We start from the raw sequence: 17,746 nt of genomic DNA, 5'->3' as shown, positions 1-17,746 counted from the left end.
CACACACATACACACACACCAAAGAAAAATAAGAGAAAATACTAGTACCAACATGGGCGTCACCAGGGGGGGTGCGTTGGGTGCGAACGCACCCCCCTTCAGATCCTTAAAAAAAAAAAAAAAAAAAAATCAGTCTGCGAGCGACCTCAACGCCGGACGCTAAATAATTATTCTTTTCTTTTTTCTTTTTTTTTTGCACCAGGGCCTAAAAAAAAAAATAAATAAAAAGAAATCGTCGGCAAAAACAATTCGCACCCCTGGTTCTCGCAGCACTGATTTTATACATATCTGCTAGTATTCTACAGTGTTTACTATTAATATCGACCGTACTGTACATCCGTACGATACGGAGCACTTATACACGTTTGCATGTACGTGTGCTACTTACAAGTATGTAGGGTCTATGTACGTTACTTCTGACCAATCCATATTGCCAGCCCAAGAGCGAGCCTTAGCCTCATTAGAAAAAAAAAATGGAAAAAAAAAGAAATGAAGGGGCAAGCATATCATTTTGCCCACCCCCCCTCCATAATTCCAGAGAAGATTTTCTTATCTTTTTTTTTTTGACAGAAAACAAAAAGTTAACCCATAAAAATATTGGAGGGGCAAGCATATTTTAATTTTGCCCCCCCCCCCCATAATTAAATGAGAAGATTTTCTTGCTTTTGAAAGAAAACAAAAATGTTGCCCCCATAAAAATATTGGAAAGCAAGCGCACCATTTGCCCCACCCCACATAATCATAATTCCCGCGATGAAAAGATTTTCTTGCTTTTTTGTTAGAATTCAAGAAATCTGTCCAATCATTTCACCCAAAAGCAGTGGCGTAACTACTTAGAGGGGAGGGGGGGGGGTGCGCCCCCCTCCCAATCCGCTGGTAAAAAAAAAAAAAGACTTACCGAAATAGTAATTCAAGTGTTTGTAAACTGCTTTTGAATGAAAGGATGATCAAGAAATAGGATATTTTTCTATGATTTCTTTTAACCATAATTAAATAGGTATATATAGCGTGAAACATTGTTCAAAAACCCGGGACCCGACAAAAGATTGTGATTCAACGTGATTCCTGGTTGGCATTCTGCATATAAGCAGGATATGCGCAGTGTACTCAGTACATCCGAACGAAGAGTCGCTACAATGTTGCGCAATGTGATGTAGAATGTACACCACTGTCCTTTGTACCTTACGCTTCGTTTAAAGCTAGATCATTGATTTTGCAGTGTTGCTTTACATACTAGTCTATATAAAAATGTGTTGCATTGCCAATAAAAAGACTTGACCTGGGCTAATTCCTAACTTTTCCATGTATATAATACACACACACAAACAAACACGCACAATTAGTTTAGGGGATGCTCTAAAGTGCAGATTTTGGACATCCTTCCCCCGCTTGGTCACTTCGACGCCACCTCGCTGGTCATACCTCCCCCAGTCATGAACATAAACCCACACCCTTGACTACCAGTGGCGGATCCAGGGGAAGGGCGCACCGGGCGTCTCCCCCCCCCCCCCCTTTAATTTCCAAAGCGAAAAAAAAAAATATAGCTTCAAACGGCAGTTTTTGGACAGTAAAATGTCAAAATTTTCAAGCTCGCTCGCTCGCATTTAGTCGTAATGCCATTTTCCTGAAGTAGCTGCCAGTAATTGCCGGCAGTTGCGCCTGGTGCGCCCCCCTCGATTTCCAAAGCGAAAAAATAAAGCTACAAACGGCAGTTTGGGGACTGTAAAATGTCAAATTTTTCAAGTTCGCTCGCTCCGCTCGCTCGCATTTAAATTCTCCTGATATTGCTGCTAGCAATTGCCAGCAGTTGCGCCCGGTGCGCCCCCTTAATTTCCAAACCGGAAAAAATATAGCTACAAACGGCAGTTTTTTTTTTTGTTTTTTTTTACTGTAAGATGTCAACATTTTCAAGCTCGCTCGTTCCGCTCGCTCGAATGTAATCATTATGCTCTCCTGATATTGCTGCCAGTATTTGCCAGCAGTTGCGCCCGATGCCCCCCTTAAATTCTAAAGCGAAGAAATATAGCTACAAACGGCAGTTTGTTTGTTTTTTACTGTAAAATGTCAAAATTTTCAAGCTCGCTCGCTCGCTCGCTCGCATTTAATTGTTATGCAATTCTCCTGATGTTGCTGCCAGTAATTGCCGGCAGTTGCGCCCGGTGCACACCCCCTCCCCCCCCCCCTTTATTTCCAAAGCGAAAAAATATGGCTCCAAATGGCAGTTTTTGGACTGTAAAATGTCAAAATTTTCAAGCTCGCTCTCTTCGCTCGCTCGCATTTAATAGAAAGTTATGCAATTCTCCTGATGTTGCTGCCAGTAATTGCCAGCAATTGCGCCCGGTGCGCCCCCTTTAATTTCCAAAGCAAAAAAATATGGCTACAAACGGCAGTTCTTGGACTGTAAAATGTCAAAATTTTCAAGCTCGCTGTCTTTGCTCGCTCGCATTTAATTATTATGCCATTCTCCTGATGTTGCTGCCAGTAATTGCCAGCAGTTGTGCCCGGTGCGTCCCTCCCCCCCCCCCCCTTAATTTACAAAGCAAAGAAATATGGCTACAAACGGCAGTTTTTGGACTGTGAACTGTCAAAATTTTCAAGCTCGCTCGCTCCGCTCGCTCGCATGTAGTCGTTATGCCATTCTCCTGATATCGCTGCCAGTAATTTGTCGTTTCACACCGTCATTCCATAATCCATTTATAGGGGGGACAAGCCCCTCCGGCACTTCCACACCCTCCCCCACCCTTGCTCGCTCCCTCGCATACTAACACCCCCCCCCCCCCCCCCCCCCCCAAGATGAAATCTTAGCTACGCCGGTGCCCTTTCCCCGCTTGGTTTCCCTCAAAAAACAGTAAAAGTCTAGGGATAGAGAGCTTCCTATATTCCAAATGTCTGTCAAAAAAATCTCGTAAACATTTAGTGTCAAAACGCACCCCCCTTGAAAAAAAGCTGGTGACGCCCCTGTACCAATGAGACAAGGGACAGCTATATAAATGGGTGCCTGTAGCTGCGAGGGAAAAAACAATAACATAAACTTAGACATTGTAGATAAAATCCTGTGGACCTGTTCAACAACCATTCTATACAGAGTATCTATTATCTTTTATTGCACCATGTCGAGCAGTCTAATCGAACTCACTTCAAATCATCCATTGATTTATGCTGTTACCTGACTATACTGTATATGCACAAAAAATGTGTTTATTATGGGAGTTCATATAAAGTTTGGGGCCATAAACCAACTTGGCAATATTCGCACTCATGTGGTATGCATGGTACGATATGTGTACATATCACTCTGATGATAATACGTGTTTTTGTATTTTTTTATTTTTAGGACTCTAAAATTTCAGGCATTTTACACTCTTATTCAATTCATACATCAAAACTCCCACGTTCATTGATATTCATAATCTATTTGAAGAATTTTACTTTCTCACAAAAAAAGAAAAAAAAAATCAGTGTGCACAAGTAAATTACAACCATCAAATGCCTTACATGTACACATAAACCTTTCTTTTTTGGATATCAATATCTTATCAATGTTGATCCTAGAGCTGGCCTAGCTTTCCCATGTAGGCCTAAAGTAGGCTACTCACTAATTCAAGCATGCATGATATTCATATCATAGTTAAATATGATATCAATAATATTTTGATATTTTTGAAGATTGTTATAGTTTGTAAGTAACCCCTCAAAATCTCGAAATAAGTTTATTAAAGTTTATAAATTAATGAAAAGTCACCAAAACTTCGTTGAATCTAATCAATTCGTTTTCGATTAGATACAACCTGATGATTTCACCATAAGGATAAGATTCGGATCAATGATAAGGGCATACACCAAATAAAATGTATTTGGAAGAAAACTCATTTAAAAAAAAAATCAAAACAAATACCTATCCATACTGCTGTTTGCCCGACAGGTAACTTCTGAACCACTCCATGGCCCTCCCACAATACCACATCAATGGTTCAGAGTGTCGAAGGCTTATTGGAGAAGTCCAGAAGAATACCCACGGTGTCCTCATGATTATCCATGTATATAGAGCAGAAGAAAATTGATAGGTTGAGTGATTCTCACGAAAATCAAATTGTGTTTTAAGTAACATATTTTGTCTTTCTTTTTATAAACATAGCTGTTCTTATTATCTTATTTTGTCAAGTATTATCTTCGAAAAAGATGCAAGTATAGGAGCTTTAGATTACAGAGACGGTTAAAGGATCCCCATTTTGAAAATTGGCATTCATTTATTTTGTATATAGTTTAATCCTAATACATATAGCAATTTTCATTTCAATGGTATATACGCAGTGGCAGTATAATTGATAGTTTGAAAATATATATCAAAGCATAGATTATTTTTAGGAGCAACATCTTTCAAAAAATTATATCAAAACAAAAACCATGCCTGTTATTTTTTAAAGCTGTTTTATTATTGTTCAATACTTCATGTTCATTCGTGGGGTCAAAAATATAGCTTCAGGTACGTGATTGTATATGGGATCATGCCCAAAAAAAAAAGAAAGAAAAAAAGAAATATGAAACGGCTTTGGAGGGGGCGCGATTCTATTAGCCAAATGGAGACCTATATTATTCACAAAATACTAATCACTAAATTCTTCTGCTGTTACTTGACTCATTGTAAAATACAATTTATGTAAATAAATCTGATTTGTCATGCTTGCATTATTGAAGAACATGTATATATACATGTAATGAGTAGCGGTTAGAAAATGCTGATGGCCGCATAATCCCTGCACGCACGCACAGCTCCATTATAATTATCACATGCCAGACCAAGGAGGCATAATAATCACAGGCGATACTCTATAGACGAAGTGGAAAGGATACAGACTTTAAAAATCAAACAGCGTGAATTTTAGACGATCAGCTGAAGAGTAACATCCTTTGGTAGACTATATACAGCACGCGGATTAACCATGGATTAAAAAACAACAACAGCAAATTATACTGAACGGTTTCAATGTAAAGTAAACCAGGAGGAAATAACGTCGATAATAGCCTACATCCGCCTTTGCACGCAGCGATGTTCTCTCCTCGAATTCACTAAGTGCAATTCCGCACCAAGCTAAAGTTAACTTTAACGAATATTGATGAATAAAATGTTTGAAATTTAACTGCATGCGATCATATCGATTTCAATTTCAATCTTATTTCGGTATTTCTCGATGGAAAATACATGAAATATAATAAATACAGGTATGATGATACATAATGTTCAGCTTATAGATAATATATAATTGTATACAAAAAAAAAAAAAACTTAGGACACTGCATGTGTCAGTTTCAATCAAAGTAAAAGAATGCTATAGAGAAATACGATGGAACTTATGCTAAAAAGTAAAGCTTGTTCAGTGTACTCTCTAAAAAAGAAAGAGTGAATTTTCACTCGATTTTCACTCCCCTTGGTAGTGACGTCAAGGATCACTAGAAGTGGAGTGAATTTCGAGTGAACAGAAATTTCACTCCAAAAGAGAGTGAAAAAAGACGGAAATTTTTTTGGTGGGATGTTCACTCCTTTCTCACTCTAAATTCACTCCTGTCGTATTTCACTCTTTTGTCAGTCGTTTTTCACTCCGGAGTGAAAAAAGACGGAAATATTTCTGGTTGGATATTCACTCCTTTTTCACTCCAGGAGTGAAAAAAGACGGAAATATTTCTGCTTGGATATTCACTCCTTTCTCACTCTCAATTCACTCCTATTGTATTTCCCTCTTCTTTTGTTACTCAGGAGGTTTTTCACTCCTTTTTCATTCTTTTTTCAATCCCAAACGGAATTACACTCTACATGAGCACACATCTCTATCACAGCACTCAGTGCACTAGTTATTCAACCCTGGAAGAAAAAGTGACAATATGGTGATGGATTTGGGAATAATGTAGGTGGTCTGGAGCCATTTCTGGATAATGAATACCAATCAAACTAATACAAACAAAAACAAAAAGTAACGTTCATAATATAGATATTTGTTAATATTAATGCATGTATTTTGAAGCAAACCATCCACCACTGGTAGCCCAGTGCATTGCCAACTTTGTGTTCCAGTTTTGAAAGTCATTCCTACCCGAGCTGGATCAATACATGAAACTGAATAAATATAAGCTAGTAATCCAAATGGCTGTAGTTTCATTCTTTCTTATTAATTTATTCTTTCTTTAAGTAGCATTGAGGGGGATATAAGAAGATAATGTACTAAATGCTACGCATGTTATGCTTTTTTTATGAGCTGATTCTCTATATTTCATAAATGTGTGATGTCCACTGGATCACCTGAAAAAAAGAAAGGAATATACCTCTTGAAATATCTACACTTCAACTACAGAGCAGTACACCATTACAAACAGTCTTCATGTGCTGAGTATCTGGTTTTCCATGAATTATGTGGCCAATAATAATTTTACATATTTTTATCATTTAAGAACAACTGTCACCATAATCATCACAAAGTCCCTGTAAATATGCTATTCTAGCTGTCATTCCCAAAGCTCTACAAATGAAGAGTTTGTTTGCAAAAACTGATAAGTCCATATGTGCCAAATGGAGATATTTGTGATTTAAGGTCAAGAAAAATGTAGAGAATAATAAGAAAATGTTTGCTTCTTTTGATCATAACTTCAAAAATGTACCTTTATATGTAGTGACCAATATATCATTTAAAATGTATTATTTTGTACTTTATGACAGAGACTGTACTTCAAAATCTCAAAAAATGGACTTATCAGTTTTTGTGAACAAACTCTTGAAATATTAACATCACACATTTCCCTGAAAATATGCCAAATTCATAAAGTTTGTGCAAAAGTGACAAATTTTACAAGTACCCTTCCTGAACATGTTCAATTTTCGACTACAAGTCAATATGGCATGTTCAATGATAAGCTACAAAAGACTTGCAAAGTAGAGTCACCATTATCTATATTATGCTCTACAAGTACATTGTACAAACACCTAAACATACTCGATCAGAGAAGCATGGTCTTGACTTTAAGTCTTTAGGTGGAGTATTTATGTAGATGATAGAGCCAGAGGGGGGCCTCCCTGGAACCCCCCCCCCCCCCCCAGACCTCGGCCATCAACTGTGCGATCATTACAAAATCCACACACAAATTGCCTGTGACACAATTTATAAAAAGGTAATATTGATTTTCAAAAAAAAAAGTCACTTGGCTAAATTATGCTAATTTGAGCATGAATCAGACCATTTACTGTAAAGTTCCAAAAAGGCACATTTTTTTGGTGTAAATATTCTTTTTAGTATCCATAGCAAATGTAAGAGAAAAAAAAAATGTGCCATCAAAAAATTCTGAAGTATCTATTTTTTCTATTTGCTCATGTATTTCTCTGTTTTTTACTTTTTGATTTTCGCTGCCTTTTCAATGAAATTTGTCAGCGACACGTTCAGCATGAAAATATTTATGTTATTGATTACAATCAATAACCCCCCAAAATAATCATACCTTCATGAAATTTGGCATGGAATGTCAAAGGGGGAGGAGGGCTCGTAGCCCCTCCCCCCTCCCCCCCCCCCCTCAACCGGGCCTACTATTTATGGAAAAAGAATTGCAATCAATACAGTTGACACAACATGCATCATATCATTGATCTTCTTCACTTACATAAGGCATCATTGTACAATATTGAACACTTGTAATCCTTCTGAGTTTTGCCAGATGTAGCAACAACTAATGCATGCAAACTGAATTTCTTATAGAGTGATTTCATGTGACGTCATGTTGGCCACCATAATGGTGGCTTCCATAGCAAAGGCGATCAATATTCACTCATGCATGCCTCTCTAACAAAGGTGTTCTTTTGCCTTAGGTTTCCCTGAAGTAAACATTGCTGCAGCTTTTGTATGCAGGCTTGATTTCTAGTCAGTTTAGGCAATTGACTTCATTATGGTGGGCAATTGTGACATCACTGCAAACACTCTATAGAGTAATTCCGTGAAGTTGGGGCACAAAGTGTTACATTTTAGCATAACTCAATACTAATTATGCTATACATATATTGTTTATAGGCTTTACATTTGTATTGAGAATATACATTTTCCTGGAAATTTTGTGCCATTCAGACTCAATTTTGATGAAGTTATTAAAACGATATGTAACGGTGTTCTGTAGCATCGTGACGCGTCCATGTAGCATCGTGATAGTTAAAATCTGATCCTAAAAGACAAATTAATGCAATTAGCTTGACCAAAATTTGATATATGCATAATTACTAGATTAGTCAGACAGCTAAATATCTTAACCCTCCTTTCCACCGTTTTACTTTTACAAGAAAATTACACAATGTGTCACTATGCTAAGCGGTGGCCACCAAATGTTGCAAAAAAGGACACCGCATAGCATCATGATACATTTTGTGATTTTCTTTTAAAATTCAAACTGTGTACAGCAAATTTGAGATATTTAGCTATCTCATTCATATCTTGTAAATGCATATTGCATCAAATTTTGGTCAAGCTAATTGCCATTATTTGTCTCTTAGGACCAAATTTTAAAATATCACGATGCTACAGGACACTGTTTCATATTGTTTAATAACTTCATCAAAATCGAGTCTGAATGGCACAAAATTTCCAGGAAAATGTGTGGCCTCAATGCAAATGCAAAGCCTACAAACAAAAAATGTATAGCATAATTAATATTGAGTTATGCTGAAATGTATTTTTTAAATATCATGATGCTACATGGACACTGCCCCAACTTCATGGAATTACCCACATCAAAATATGATTGTCAGTTGCAGGTTATCTTAATAATTTGTTACGAGGTCAAGGGAAGAATTATCCATAAGTTTGACTTGGCACATTAGTGAACTAATCTATTTGGCTCCATCTACTCCAACGCCATATATTTATCAATGATGGGCTGCAGATGTTTTGTGGAAAAAGAAGTTGAACCAGTTGAGCTTCTACCCTCAAGTTTTTCAAAGTACAGTACATCAATTACATAGAGGTGAAAATGTACAAAATAACTCTGGGTCCCGTAACCCTAGGGATCAATGATTCCCATCAATTTTGTTTATTTTTTTCCCCCTACTCCAAAGAAGATGGATGCAATAAATTTGAGCACATGCATATTGTGCTGCAAATGTATGTGGTAACTTAATCACAACATGGAGACATGATCTTCATCCCAAGAGCATGGATGACCATTGGAAGATTCTACTATTTAGCTGCTATTTGTAGCATCCCCCCCCCCCCAAAAAAAAAAAATAATGATAATTAATAAGATCGAAAAAATTACATGCAAGTGTCTGTCAACAGTTAACTTCTCTCTTGAACATGAGACCATAAAAAGATTTTATTCAAGCAAGTCAGAATTGCCTGGAGAGAAGGGGGTGCTTAATCATGAGCGCAGCCAGGTTCGTATCATGCGGAATGCCAAGCCAAACATTCTTTGATATGCTTGGAACACCTCACAGATGAATGTATTGATTAACATGTGGCCATGAAGAGGAGATTTTTTCTTGACAATATAAGTCAAAACTATTTTCAGTTACTAGTACAACAATCAACAATTTAAAGCATTAAGAAACTCTTTTCATCGGCGAGTCCTGTTCTACTTTTTATGTTGAAGTGCTGCAGTACATCCTGGTAACAGCTTCATGCTAAACTACCGCTGAGCCTGATGAGGCTGACTCTTCAACAAGAATGTAAGTTCCAACGTCAGAGGAGCATATACTGTATCTCAAAAGAGGAAAAAGAGCAAGGGTATTTAGACCTATACACCGATGGTAGCTGTCTCTTCTCATTGGGCTTCTAATCTTACGTTGGAATGGTGCTCGGTCAGGGGATTGGTGGGAGCTGCAACTACTCTCTCTCTCTCTCTCTCTCTCTGCCTGAGGTGATGAGTGGTGTCATAGCTCCTCAAGGTCTTCAAACGATACTCAATGAATCCATGATCCTTGCCATACAGGTATACTCCTGAAATATAAGAATGCATTGTAAGTCAAAGTTTTTTCTTGAGTCTCAACAAATTTGACTTTGGCACAGAGTTGACTATAACTGATGAAGATCTGGTAGCAGTAGAAATACATGTAGTGGCACTCTTATGGAAGAAAACGAGAACAGGTTTATCATAAATGAACGGCACAACTGGCATGTTGGAGGTTATCAAGTTACATTACGTTACGTTAAAGTTATCGTTCATTGAACCTAAGTCATGGAATCAGGCCAATCTGCACACAAACTTTTTAGACATCTATGAGAAGGTACATCAAAGATCATAAAAAGTCCCCACATTGCCTGTATATTTGCACAATGATTTAATTAAGAAATAGATGCAATTTCCCTGTAAAGGCCATTTTTTTTTTTTTTTTTTTTTGGGGGGGGGGTCATGCCCATGACCTGAAAACCTTTGGGTCCTTGCCCCCTAACTAAACAAGGATGATCAACTCCTAGTTTGGCTGCTTAATTCTGTCCACTAGCTCTGGAGAAAAGTTGAAAATATTGAAGTTTTTGCAAGCTAGATGAATAAGATACCATGTATGTCACTTAAGCTTTCTGCTAAAAAGGGCTAAAAAAAGTTGTAGATCACATAAACTTATGAGTATAAACTTACATGTCCTTTTGCACCTTGTGTGGCGTCTCACAAAGTGGGGTACTGCATTGCAACTGCCTTGGCTACAACGTCTTTTGCTCACTACTTGGGTATCTGAATTTAAAAAGAAAGCAAGAAGAATGTTAATCATATTATACGACGCAAATATATAACATCAAAAATTTGGCCCTCATCTTAATCTTTTAAGGGACTGAACTATTTTTATGTTTTTTTCTTGGCATTAATTTCTATTGCTATTCAGTACCACTGTTTCAAGTACATTTATTGCTACTTGAGCCAGATATCAGTTAATACATATGAAAATTTCATGCATATAGGTTAAGTGTGAATGTGCACAGTTAGTAGAAAAACTTATACAAGATGTGATTATCCATTGAACTTCATGGCACATCAACTCCAACTTTTTTATTCATCATTGTGATGATCATATCATAAGTATTAGGACTATTACCAAATCAATATACATGTGGCCTGATGGGGCTACCAAGAAAATAAGTCAGCGTGGAGTCTTGTACGTTAACTCTGTTTACATGTTTCATACAAGTATATCAGTCTTTATTTTTAAATCTATAACCATCACTTCATTAACAATGTTATACTTACCGGTCCCTTCTACTTTCTTTCTTTCTTTCTTTCTTTCTTTCTTTCTTTTTTTTTTCTTTTTTTTTTTTGGGGGGGGGGGCAAATTTTAGTCTGTTGTTCTCTATACTTGAGAAGACAATTAAAAAAAAAATGAACAGGCAAATTACATTGTTATATATTGGATGGAAATGTAGTACAAGACATGACAATGGGAAACTGGTATTCCAGACCAATTTTCAATAATTATAATAATAATATCTTAAATAATTGAACTTACGCTGTACAGTTTTCTGCTTCCATTTTCAACAATAAATATGCTACAATGATCTGGATGTGCAGATGTCTCCTCGGAACAGTCAGAACTCCTTCCCTCAGCTTTTGAAGTATCTCCTCCCCCTTGAAGTGATGTGTGTGTGTTGAATTCCTGGGCAAATAAGTAAAATTTAATGGTTTTATGAATCATACAAATGGCATGAGGATAGTAGGTCCCTCTAGTTTACATTATAAACTTGAAGTGCAAAATCATTCAACATACATATTTGACATAAGCAACAGCTCTACTTACACAACTCAAGACTGACCATAACATGGTTTTCACTTCTGTCGATACGGCAAGTACCCAGTACACATTTTTTTCTTAAATACAAGTACTAACCTGTCAAGAAATCCATTTTCAGAGGGAAGGACAGCTCCAAAACTGCTCCATGAAGTATCTTGAAAATCATTTCTTCAAACAAAATAAAACCAACCAAGCATTCAGTCTCTTAATGTAGCCTCTTATGTAATTACTGAGACTCTAGAATGTAAAATAAATGTCAATCAATTTCAAACTAGTCTCCCTTCATTAATCATCGTGAAAAACAACAGAATAGCTTACAGCAGGGTTAATGCAATGGAAGTCCATATCTCAGAGGCTCCTTCGCTGATGTTGGCCCGGTGTTTCCAGCATTCGTCAACCCTGAATTCAATGGCTAGTCGTTGACCACATCTGGTACTTTGCAATCTGGTGATCTGCACCCTCTTCGTGTGACAGAGACTGTACAGCTATCAATATCCGTCTTTGTGCTCCAAATGATGACCCCTACACCGAGTTCCTTTAAATCACCACCACTCCCAAAGAGCTGTCATGTATCTAAAGCTGGAGGAAAGTATGAAAACACAAGGTTCAGAAATGGATTTAGAACTCGATCATTTCCACAAGACAATATGCAGTTGTTTTGTCCACACAAATACTAAGTGAGCACCAATACAAAAGCTAGTAGGCCTAATTACTTTTTTAGCTACATCAGCATATTTAACGTTAGAAAGACCCAAAGATGATCTCTGCCAAATTTCAATACCTAATAAGGTCACCTGTAACTTTCATAAAAACAATGTTGAAACATAGTACCCGTCATCGTCTGCTACAAGGGGGATCGATCTCCATGACGTGTGATGAGCACGCTGATCTTCAGCTAGAAGTGTGATATGTCACAGTGGACCAACACTTAACACGAACAGTACACGCATCGTACTTCTTACCTAGTAGTACGTCAGTAGTAGATGATCACCACACATGACGTGGGAGTGTACGTGGTACTAGTATATTCTTCCAGCTGTTTGGATACTCGAATGTAGTGGCAAATAAAAGTCCTTTTTACTACATACAGTGTATATCATGAACAATAATTATAAATCACCAAATTTCACCATTTTTCATTACCGTACTGATCGAGATCACCATCTCATCTGGCAACACAGTGTCAGTGATTCGGCTGTCAACTCAACAATAGCAATGTAGAGTACGTGTCTAGCGCTAGGTGCTTGCTTTAGCACAGCTTAGTAACAGTTATAGTATTTATAAGTTTTATCTTTATTTTCACTCGACTACATTAATCTCTGTGTGATGAGTATGCTTGTACAATGTCAATTCAATGACTATAACGACCAACGTTTCACTCATCACTCATTTTTTTTTTTTTTTGAAATCAGAACTCAAACTAACTGGTCTATTTTGTTTGAAAATTAGTTTCTAAAAAAGTTAAAGACTTTACATAGTCCGCGAATAGTTCAAGCCCTAGATCCCAACGTGTACAATTAAAGACTCAACGTATTATTACATCCCAACACCCACCATATGAGTTTCGGCCTCGGATTCTACAACTAGCTGTTCGTAAGGTGTTCTTCGACCAGCCCCATAGCTAACTGTGTAAGGAAAGCCCCGGGCCCAGGGTTATTCGTAAGGCAACTTACATGTTCGTTTACGGAGAGGTATAACGTTAGACTAGCCCGTAATACTGGAAAAACTCAACAAGTTATAATTAGATCGGTCTTTTATGGTTTGCTTACCTTCAAAAATGTGAATGATATCCCCGCCCCACTCAATTTGAAGACAGAAATTTTCTCACGTCCATCACGACATCCAGCTAGGCTCTGATTCTCACGAATACCACACGCACGTAAATCTGTGATCCTATGCATAATACACGCACAGCTAGCACACACACAGCATGCACGCAATTGCACACAGTCCACGCACAGGCGACGCGTCGCTCTTCAGGTAAACCATGCCCGCGCCCAAGCCAGGGGAAATTGCGGCTGGTGATTGGCTTAGAGTAAACACATGACAAGGGAATTCTCAATTCCTATTGGCCTAGCCAAATGCGTTTAATTATGTATTCACTCGGAATTCACTCGGCTTAATTTTCACTCGGAATTCACTCGGCGAATAAGTTTCACACAAATTTCACTCGTTACAAGAGTGAAATTCACTCGACAACGAGTGAAAGTCACTCTTAATCGAGTGAAATTTTATTCACTCCTTGCGAGGAGTGAATTATTCACTCGAAATTTTTTAGAGAGTAGGTGCCAACAAAAGCCTATAGTGTGAACAACAGGATGAAGAGCACGGGTACAACGTTAGACCAAACTAAACTAAAAAAAAAAAAAAAAAAAAAAAAAAAAACAGAAAAAAAAACTATTAATATGCTCGGGGGTACAGAAGATTCTTCTCAAATACAATAAGATGAGTAGGGCCTACAAATTTTAGTAACCACACGCTACAATGTATACAATAATAATGATAATAATAATAATAATAATAATGATAATAATAATAACAATGATAATAGTAATAATGGTAATAATCATAATAATAATAATAATAGTGATATATATATATATATATATGTATATATGTGTATATAAATATGTGTGTGTGCGTGTGTGTGTGTGTAATGATTCATGTGAAACCGAAAAATTCCACGCTACGCCTTATATTTGATGATCGATTTTGATGAAACCTATATTGAACCAGACTGCTTGTTGGTTTTGCTCTATACAAGGCTATAGGTGTCGTGTCATATTCCAGGGAGGTGGGAAGAGAGCACCTCCCTGCGTATTCCCAAATCCCCTGGCCGCATCATCAGGATACGTTTCATCACCTAACTTTCGAATGATAACACTCCTTCCTGCACAGCGCAAACAAACCAGAATTCATCTTTGTATATTATAATCTGCAGTGATAGTCATATACAAATAGTGTAGATTAATTAAATGGGAATTTAGCCGAAAAGGTCAGATTTACTACTGACATGTGATATCATTTTCAAAAGCAATTATGTAAAAGTCCTCCCACTAACTACGTTGATTCTGAAGGAGACGTAAAGTAAGTCAAGGGGTACGCTCTTTCACTGTGCTGATGGAGAAGTGGAAATGTGTCTTTAAAAAAAAAAAAGACTTGAATGTTAATATTATCTTACAGAAGGTGGCTGTCAATTAAATTTGGCATGATTATCATCAGCTCTATGTCGTAAGGATCTAAATTAAGAGAAAGAACGATTAAAACGATGCGATAAGCCTGGGTAACTCTAATACCCATCACCAATATATTACAATCGTTTATGTCTGTCACGTTTTTGTGATTAGTTTCTGGTGAAGAAGAAGAAGTTTTAGATTTATCTGATGATCCCTCAGTGCTTGCCTTGACTAGCTTCACATACTTTTTTTTTCTCTCTCTCTCTCTTTCTCTGTCTCATGTACATGACTTATGCCCATATAGTGCCGTTCCAATGGTATATCAAGTGTTTTTTAACTTTGCAATTTTAAAAATTCCGTGCACCTCTTATAGGCCCTACTATTTCAGCGAACAGCCTTTGTCTGATACGCCTCATGGTCATTTGCATGTTTAGGCCTACATAATCAGATTTCGATTTTAACATTGCGGTCTGCGTATTTTATTAAGTATATACTATAGGCCTATAAACATCCCGCGTATCCTAAAAACAGGTAAGTGCAATGATGTGTGTGAAGAGCAGAGTAACAATATACATGTATAAATATGTATATGCTATATGTTTGTACGATTGTTTTAACCCCTGGTCATTTGAGGAGTTCATTTTATCGGCACTATAGTGAATTAGGGAATGAGGATCGACTGTGTTGAGAAGAAATCACTGGAGATCGCACAAAAGAAAAGGGGATTGTGAGAGTATAATAGCAACCCACGATGAAATCAATGATTAGTATTAAAACACAGCAATTCGTGAAATTTACTCTAGATCGTCATACATCGAAGAGAGAACAGAGACAGAGGCAGAGAAATGCATTCTTATATATATATATATATATATATATATATATATATATATATATCATAGTCAAATTACAGACAGGGGGAATTATAGGCGATTAGGCTTTCTCTGGAGTTGCGATGATTAATTTTACGCACTGTCAAGTAGTTACAGTGCTGCGCAGTGAATGCTATCCCAGCAATGCAAGAGAAATCTGCCAGTAACCCCTTCCACAGAGCTTTTTACTCATCTCCAAAGGAAGTAAAGTTTTTGTTTTCTGTAAAGGGCACCCGTACCCACGACCTCATTGTACCAGTATCGTATCACAGCCCAGTGAATCCGACTCGGGTTGGTCGAATAGCAGGTCACTGGGCGTAATCCAACGTAGTCTGGTTTGCAGACCCTTCAACAAAATGCGCACTCCGCAACGACGAAGTCGCCACTTAACTCAGCTCAGAGCATGAGCTGAGGCGTCTGATACTGTACATGCGGGACCAGCCAGCAGCTGCTTACTCGGCTAATTCTCTCATTAACTTATATACAGAGGGTTTATTAGTATGGAAAGGCTGGCAGATGGTCTGGAAGCCAGACTATATCCAATAAGGCGAGTGCGTCCGATGAAGGAACTAAGTTCAGTTCGCCATTAGACGCCATTTTCGGTCGGAAGTCGAGTCAGTCAGCGGTGGATAAGTGTCGAGTCAGTCTGATGTGCGTCAGCTTTGTGTTGTGCTGCTATCGGGTGTGTACAATGACAGTGCATGCAGTCTATTAGATCTGATGCATAGCAGTCATCGGACTCTTAATGATTGTGATTGTGAATATAATCTGAGGTCTACCCGACATGTTCAATAGCCGCCCAGCACAAGTTCAACACTCATCGGAGAGCTAATGATTCTTCTCAACCGTCTGGTATCCGTTGTGAAATCGGAGGGTTGTAGCTCATAATTCAACTGCAGCTCGACGCTTCTCGCATAAGAGTGGTGACCCTATAACAACAACTGACTGCGAACGGTGGGTAAAAGAAGGGTGCACGTGCACTGATCTCAGGGTCATGAGCCAAGTTTCTTGACAACCGCGCAATAATTAGCGTTTCACCATTTAAGATACTGATTGTGAAGATGAATCAAAGGAAGAACAAGACAAGTCGAGGACTTAAGATAGAGAGCCCCTCGAGGAGTCGGTGTTCAAGCCCCCTTCCAGCATCGCACAAGCCAGCAGACTCTCCTGTGCCTCTACCTCAAGTACCAGCGGCCAAAGCTCCCAAGGATTTAGAGAGGGAGGATGATCACGCCCCCTTCTGCACCCCTATAAATAGTGCCACTGCTGCTGAATCCCAGGGATCACTCGGCGTTAATGGTAAGCCTATAATAAGTGTAAAGTTGAGTTCAGAAAATCACAATGAAAAGTAAGAAAATGAAATCTGCTTATGATAGAAATATTGTTGTTTTGGATTTTTTTTTTTTAGATACAACTTTCTTAAATCAAAACTTCAAAGATCATGGTTTTGGCTTTTCATTAAGGGAAAAGTGGATTAAAACGACCACCTAACTTTGGCAAGTTATTTTCTCTTTAATAAAAAAAGAATGACTCTTGATAAAAAGGAAAACAGCGAATTATGGTGCAATATGGTGCATAAAAGAGACCCATGCGGGTCAGGTGTATGGGCAAAACGGACCACAGATTTTCCATTGATTCTGATGTGATTGACTGATTTACCTGATTGCAAAAATTTCTGCTCAAGGCCCAAGGTATATTTGTAATGGATCGACATGGACCTATATGCTTGGACGATAAGCTGAGAATCTGGTAATACAGGTTTCACCCTTGTTCTTGCGCAGTGGATACTCAAACCTCGATTATAAAAAAAAAAACCAAAAACATGCATAATACATACACATAGGGGCAATCGATGTATACCATCAAAAAAGTGGATGCTCAAATGCCGATAATGATACATATACCATGTATAATAATGTATATACACGTGTATTATACAATCACATTTGCGGTCAATCGGTGCA

General features: G+C 37.8%; 1 long non-coding RNA gene across 1 annotated transcript; it reads right to left on the bottom strand.

Moving 5' to 3' along the window:
* Positions 1-9,846: 9,846 nt before the first annotated feature.
* LOC139732394 (uncharacterized) lies at positions 9,847-12,683 on the bottom strand. Its single transcript, XR_011711021.1, has 4 exons — positions 12,053-12,683; positions 11,453-11,599; positions 10,594-10,686; positions 9,847-9,956 (listed from the first exon to the last, which is right to left on the bottom strand). It is a non-coding gene; the product is annotated as an uncharacterized lncRNA (long non-coding RNA).
* Between the last annotated feature and the right edge of the window lie 5,063 nt (positions 12,684-17,746).

Source organism: Diadema antillarum, unplaced genomic scaffold (assembly GCF_040938485.1).
Source record: "Diadema antillarum isolate AM-2024a unplaced genomic scaffold, OU_Dant_1.0 seq00000419_RagTag, whole genome shotgun sequence".
Taxonomy (NCBI): Eukaryota; Metazoa; Echinodermata; class Echinoidea; order Diadematoida; family Diadematidae; genus Diadema; species Diadema antillarum.
Note: the sequence above shows the minus strand (reverse complement) of the source record. Positions and strands in the feature narration are given on the sequence as shown.